Below are 7,792 nucleotides of genomic sequence, written 5' to 3'. Positions count from 1 at the left end.
TACAAAATGTATATGTCAAGTATATTAATAATTTATTTTTAAATACTCATGAAAAAGCTGTATGTTTGTGGTGGGTGATTTTTAAACTATGTATGTTCATGTAAATTGAATTCTCTGATTTTAGAAATTAAAGCTTAACCTAATTAACATTAGTAGGATTATGATTGTTACTGCATTAAGCATCAGATTAGCAGTGCATTAAAAATAGGTAACAAAACAATTACGTAAAATGCCAGTAAATTGAAAAGTGTAATTTATACAAATACTTTGAGCCTATCATAGTAAAACTGTTGATTTTTGAATCTTCACTTGACTTTCAACTCATGGGGATAGGCCCTTCACTTGGTGTATAGGCAGCTATCAAGTGATAAAAAACATTGCTGTGAATATTACTGTTAGGATGACATGGTAAAAACTGTAATGTTAAAAATAACTATTTATTTGGAGAATTAACTTCTTCCAAGGTTATTTATTATTGATGTTTATACCATGATTGCACTCACCTTTTACATACTAAAAATTTGACTGGTTTGTTGTATTGCATGCTCTTTGTCCCATAATGTGTGTGTGTAATGACAGTAGTTTGCTTTTAAAGGTAGTATAAGCCAGATTTTTTTCCCATTTTATTTAATGTAACTTACGTTTTCAGTTTTCATTTACCATGCCTTGAGGGCATAACAGCTCTCTTTGACAGTGGTACCCAGTGATCTTCAGAAAGCACCGTAATGTCCTATCTACTCTGTGTACATTATACAAGACAAATGATTTGAAGGTTTATTATATTAAAATTTTTTTAAGTTGTAACTAAATTCTGATCCTTATATAAGGAAATGCATTATGTATATTGTGCTTCCTTAGAGACATAAATTTGGTTTTGAAACATGCGAGCCACCTCATTCTAAGGGATATCCCATTTACCTGCCATGGCCTAAGCATTGTGCCATGTCCCACTTGGGTGTTATTTTTAAATGCATTCTTTGTCCTCATGGGTAGTCAACCTCAGAGTTGGTCTTTTTAAGAAATCACCAAAGTTTTCTAGGAAAACATGTTAGAGTTTAAACTGAAGAATGGATCTAATTTTATTATTTGTTTTATAAGGAGGAAGTATTTTGTTTCAACTTGCTTTCATTCTCTTTTCCCAAACTAGGTTACAGATTCTTAACTGAAAAGTTCAGACTACTTAGACACTGTTTTCCAGTATTCTGCAGGGTCATTTTGTTGTATGGAAGTTGGAATATTCTGTTCCCAGATTTTAAATAAAGGTTTTTAGATTATGAAATATTATAATAATAAAACTATATTTATGACTAATGTGTTGGTATGTTTTGTCTAGCTGAAATGTTTCTGGGGAACCAAGCTGGTTCTTCATGAATAAGCTGTTCATTGTACATGTAAACACCATGATTTTGTACCTGTAAGTTTTGTTAAGAGCTTAGCTGGATCGTTTTTGTTTATCACAATGCCTCTATCCAAAGGTTCTTTTTACGTATGTTCACACTGAGAAGTCCTCATTAAAAGCTCATTTGGCACTTTTCTCCCATCTTCCTCCACAACCATGAGTAATTTTCCTACAAGGTATTTTTAAACTTGTCAACTCTTAGCAGAAACCATGAACAGATTTCACAGTGTGTATCTCAGATGGTATGTGCTATGCATCCTAGTCATTATAAGGCTCAGAAAGTGATTAGGATAGTTAACAGAGTTGTGTCACAAGTAGAATTACTCAGCCATGGTCTTTTAAGAACCATGGAATTAGGAAAATGCAGGGGATTCCATTTGTTCAGGAGCTGTTAGAGCTGTTAGGGAGATGACTTGGTCTGTTCTTAGGCTTACTTGTGTTGAAGTTAATGGGTTCACCAGGTTATAATGCTCCTGAGAAATAACTGTGACATTCTTGATTATCTATGGCCATTAGAAAACATAAATAAATCCCCGTATCTCAATTCTGTTCAGTCTGGGCCCTTGAAAACTGAATTCCAGAGATGGCATGCATGCAGGAACCAAACACAATCCCTGGAAACATTTCAAATATTTAAAAGGGTGGGGGACTTCAGAAATTGTTTTTCTTATGGTGAATTTTTTTCTTTTCTCTTTTCTTTTTTTGTCCGTGTTCTCTATAAGTAAAAAATGCACACATCTGAATTTTTTATTTAAGAAAAGGATCTTCAGCCTGTAGCCCAATGATATGTTTACTCCGGGTTTGCAGCCATTATTCCATACCAGAAATGAATTTCTTCCATTCAAGGAAGCTCATGCACAGGCAAGACCCTGCCCACCCTATAATGGCTATGCTATGCTATGTTGCTTTAGTCATGTCTGACTCTTTATGACCCTAGCCGACTAGGCTCCTTTGTCCATGGAATTCTCCAGGCAAGATTACTAGTGTGGGTTGCAATGCCCTTCTCCAGGAGATCTTCCCAACCCAGGGATCGAATCCACATCTCATTATGTCTCCGGCAATGACAGGCGGGTTCTTTACCACTAGCTGCACCTGGAAAGCCCCACCCTGTGACAGGGATGCTGGTAAATAAATTTTGTGTATGTGCAGGCAGGTGTCTGGGATGGTGAATGAGAGCTTTGGTACCCATGTGCTATGAGGAGAGGAGACACAGTTGCTGCCCTTGAATATCTGAAGTGTTGTCATAAGCAAGAATACTAATTTTTTGTGGCTGCAAAAGACATTACTAAGACAGTGAGTGGCAGTCCTGAAGAAGCAGATATTAAGTCATTAATGGAAAAATGTCTGAGTGCAACATGTAGTGGGTCACCTTTTTGAAAAGTGAGGATTCTAAGACCACTTGTAGCCATAGGATTCTGTCATATGTGATACTGCCTTGTAAATATTGGCTGTGTAAAACTTAGTGTTGACATGACATTGATCTTGGAGATTTTCCCCACTGACTTGGACTTTTAAAGGTTTCTGTAATGCATATACAGATTATCCTCATAGAATGCTCTTGAGGGAGGCAGGGATGAGGTGGTATCACTTGATTCTCTTAGCAGATGCAGGAACAGCAGTTAGGGAAATTAGAGAGATACATGTGGCAGTGTTACCTCAGTCAGAACCAGGCACTTCCCAGGAAGCATCTCACCTTGCTAAAATGTCGTTCCAGTGTTTAAAGAGAGGGTACATTCCTTGTTTACAACATGGCTTCTGAATGCAGGCCAACCACTTCATCAGTAGAGTCAACAGCAATTCTGTCCAACACTGGGAGAGAAATTGGCACCGTTGGACTTGGTAAGAGATGGTGCAGTGTGTCAAGCTCCAGCAATGTGCCCTCCTCAGGCATTTTTTTCCTCAGCCATCTTTCAGATAGTTTTGATGATATTTAACTTTCATCTTTCTTCTTAAGGCAAATTTAAGTCACATACTTAAGAAGGTGATTTTGTCATATTTAACAATGAAGGTGAGGCTTATAGTGGTTTGAAAGAGTTGTCTAGGGGCCAAAATCTCCTTTATGCCGGAGCCAGAGTGAGAACCAGAATACTGTCTTCATGAACCTCAGCTAGTGCTCTTCACAACTTTGTGCCACTCCTTGACAAGAGTCCCAGAACATGTTCTTTAATATCTGCATTCACTGATTATACAATGGCTGTCAATGTCCTAAAAGTCAACTTAGTATTTATTATCAGTTATTGCACCTACTTAATGCAAGCCACCGTGGAGGATATAATATCACCAATCCGTACATTCGACACAATCTGTACATTCCCTGCCTTATAACAGAGCCACCCCAACTTGCCAAGGAATTCCAAAGTTTCAGATTCTAAATCTGTTAAGAGCTCAGTGCACACGTTTGGATACTTCAGATTGGTAGTTTGCTGATTGATGAGAGGGGCACTGCGTTTACCTTGGTCAAATATATCATAGGGAAATATCTGATTATATGTCTCAATCCTTCCTTTTTGTTCAAGGTGGAGCATCCATTTCCCTCATTCTCAAGAACCACCACTTCATTTTTATCCTTATTTAAGGCTGCCTGTAACTTGACACCATAGCTGAAATTCTTTATGTGAATTATGTGAATTATCGCTCAGTCGTGTCCGACTCTTTGCGACCCCATGGACTGTAGCCTATCAGGCTCCTCCGTCCTTGGGATTTTCCAGGCAAGAGTGCTGGAGTGGATTGCCATTTCCTTCTCCAGGGGATCTTCCTGACCCAGAAATCGAACCCGGGTCTCCCTCATTGCAGGCAGACGCTTCACCGTCTGAGCCACCAGGGAAGCTACTATAATCCTAAACACAGAGGGCTGGTGGAGGAAACTGTGGTTCTTATTAGGTGAGGGACACCCTAGCATAAACACAAGGGAGCTGACAGGGAGTAAGGACAAATGAGAGGACACACAGCCAGTTACTAGGATTCAGAACAAAGCCCTGAGCTTGCCTGCAGACTCTGGACTGGCCTGCCTCTCCCACCCCACCTTGCCCATAACTCCGATTTGCCTCTGTCCAGACCAGCTTCCTTCCAGAGGCTCACCTGGACCTGCTGTTCCCCCTGCACCACAGGTATGCTGGGTTATGCCTTCTGCCTGAAATGCCCTTCTCTTTCTTACCCTGGTTAATTTCTACTCAGCCTTCAGATTTCCAGTAGGTTGTCACTTCCCCAAGGCAGCCTCATGAGGCTTAGACCACCACGTACCTACAGAGTCCGATGTAGTGAATCTCACCATTAGCCTTATCATGTAGAAGGAGCTGTTCATCAAAGTGAATGCCCAGTTTGGCCCAAGTGAAAGTGAAAGTGAAGTCGCTCAGTCTTTGTGACCCCGTGGACTGCAGCCCACCAGGCTCCTCTGTCCATGGGATTCTCCAGGCAAGAGTACTGGAGTGTGTTGCCATTTCCTTCTCCAGGGGATCTTCCTGACCCAGGGATCAAACCCAGGTCTCCCACATTGCAGGCAGACGCTTTAACCTCTGAGCCACCAGGGAAGTCCTTTTGGCCCAATGGCTTAAACAAATCCTGCTTTAAGGTCTCACCAGAGAAATTTTGTCAGAATTGCTGGAACTAACTATACATCCAACAATCCACTCATCCATCCATCCATGCATGCATCGAACCAACCGTTCACCAACATTCACCAGGAGTCCTGTAGGAACCAGTCACTAATGATACAGGCTGCCTCCTGACCAGATATATTTGGAGTAGCTAAGGAAGTTTTCTCAACCTTTAAGGTCAATCGCAATCACTATTGGCCGAAAGGTGTCTACATTACCCTGATTGGCCCTAGGGCTTTTGCTGTCTTTCAGGGCCACATCTAAACAGAATACCTGACTCAGTCATTCTCCATCCCATGATATGTGGCTGAACCACTCTGCCACCATTTTGCTAGCTCCAGCCTAGGCCCACAGTCCTACCCCTTCCCTTTTATGAGTGACTGAGCTTTAGCCTGACTCACAAGGAATGCACCAAATCAGATGAGTCCCCATTTAGCTTTTTTTCAGGAAAATTTAAAGACTGCCTTTTGCTGACACAGATGGTTGATGGTCATGAGATGCCCTCAGGGAGTGGAGGAAAAACCCCTAGTTCCAATCGGTGTGGACTTGGTTTCAATTGCTCCTCACTTGGTCAGTCAGTTCAGTAGCTTGTTTGTGTCTGACTGTTAGTGACTGCATGGACTGGAGCACACCAGGCCTCCCTGTCCATCACCAAATCCTGGAGCTCGCTCAAACTCATGTCCATCGAGTTGGTGATGCCATCCAACCATCTCATCCTCTGTCATCCCCTTCTCCCCCTGTCTTCAATCTTTCCCAGCATCAGGGTCTTTTCCAGTGAGTCAGCTCTTCACATCAGGTAGCCAAAGTATTGGAGCCTCAGTATCAGTCCTTCCAATGAATATTCAGGGTTGATTTCCTTTAGGATGGACTGGTTGGATCTCCTTGCTGTCCAAGGGACTCTCAAGAGTCTTCTCCAACACCACAGTTCAAAAGCATCAATTCTTTGGCACTCAGCTTTCTTTATGGACCAACTCTCACATCCATACATGACTACTGGAAAAACCATAGCTTTGACTAGACAGACCTTTGTTGGTAAAGTAATATGTCTGCTTTTTAATATGCTGTCTAGGTTGGTCATAGCTTTCCTTCCAAGGAGCAAGCATCTTTTAATTTCATGGCTGCAGTCACCATCCACAGTGATTTTGGAACACAGGAAAATAAAATCTGTCCCTGTTTCCATTGTTTCCCCATCTATTTGCCATGAAGTGATGGGACTGTATGGCATGATCTTAGTTTTTTGAATGGTGAGTTTTAAGCCAGCTTTTTCATTCTCCTCTTTCACTTTCATTAAGAGGCTCTTTAGCTCTTCTTTGCTTTCTGCCATAAAGGTGGTGTCATCTGTATATCTGTGGTTATTGATATTTCTCCTGGCAATCTTGATTCCAGCTTGTTTTTCATCCAGTCTGGCATTTAGCATGTGTACTCTGAATGTAAGTTAAATAAGCAGGGTGACAATATAAGCCTTGACGTACTCCCTTCCCAATTTGGAACCAGTCTGTTGTTCTATGTCCAGTTCTAACTGTTGCTTCTTGACCTGTATACAGATTTCTCAGGAGGCAGATAAGATGGTCTGGTATTCCCATCACTTTAAGAATTTTCCACAGTTTTCTTGACTACAAATTGGCACTTAACCAGGAGCATTGCCAATGGCTGACAACAGAGGCATTTGCCATCTGCCATGGAGACTGAATCCCTTGCCGCTATAGCTGTTGACCTTCAACAACCCCTGAGGGAGTTCAGGATGGAGTGAGGCACTCTGTGCTCCAGGGAATCTGGTGGGACAGATCTTTAGATAGTTGGATGGTTTTAGGAACAGATTTTATTATCTCAATCCTTGCATCTCCTTACATCTACAGAAGCACTAAATCCCTTCATGGTGACATCAGATCCTCATAACTAACAAAAAAACCTTTTGTAAAATGCGTGCTTCATGGTATTGAACTCCCCCTTCACCAAAACCTTATGTATTGACTTTCCTCCATGGCCGCTTTAGAGAAGTCTCTCAGACCTATCTGAGATGCTGCCTCCTGAGCTGCAGTCCCCATTTTGCCCCAAATAAAACTCAACTCGCAGCTCTCAAGTTGTACATCTTTTTTAGTTGACAGTTTGCTGTGATCCACATAGTCAAAGCCTTTAGAGTGGTCAGTGTAGCAGAAGTAGATGTTTTTCTGGAACTCTCTTGCTTTTTCCATGATCCAGTGGATGTTGGCAATTTGATCTCTGGTTCCTCTACCTTTTCTAAATCCAGCTTGAACATCTGGAAGTTCTCAGTTCATGTACTGTTGAAGCCTAGCTTGGAGAATTTTGAGCATTATTTTGCTAGCATATAAGATGAGTGCAATTAGTCCCTTTGCCGGATCCCCAGGTTTGGAAATCTGTTCTGGGCCCCAGAACTTTCACAGCAGTACAAGAACTTCTTTGATATAATTGTTCTCCAGTTTGTGGGTTGTCTGCTTGGTGGCTCTATGGTGGGGCTCACATGCTGTACCTCCCAGGTCTGCTGCACCCAGAGCTCAGGTCCCTGGGGCAGGCCACTGCTGACCTGTGCCTCTCCAGGAGGCAGGTCTGGCTCAGTCTCTTGTGGGGTCCCTGGGTTCTGGTGCGCGCAAGGTTTTGTTTGAGCCTTCTGAGCATCTCTGGTGAGTATGGGGTTTGATTCTAAGTGCAATTTCGCCCCTCCTACCATCTTTCTGGGGCTTCTCCTTTGCCCTTGGACATGGGGTATCTTTTTTGGTGGGATCAAACATTCTCCTGTCAATGGTTTTTCAGCAGTTAGTTGCAATTTTGGAGTTCTCCCAGG

Source organism: Capricornis sumatraensis, chromosome 10 (genome assembly GCF_032405125.1).
Source record: "Capricornis sumatraensis isolate serow.1 chromosome 10, serow.2, whole genome shotgun sequence".
Taxonomy (NCBI): Eukaryota; Metazoa; Chordata; class Mammalia; order Artiodactyla; family Bovidae; genus Capricornis; species Capricornis sumatraensis.
Note: the sequence above shows the minus strand (reverse complement) of the source record.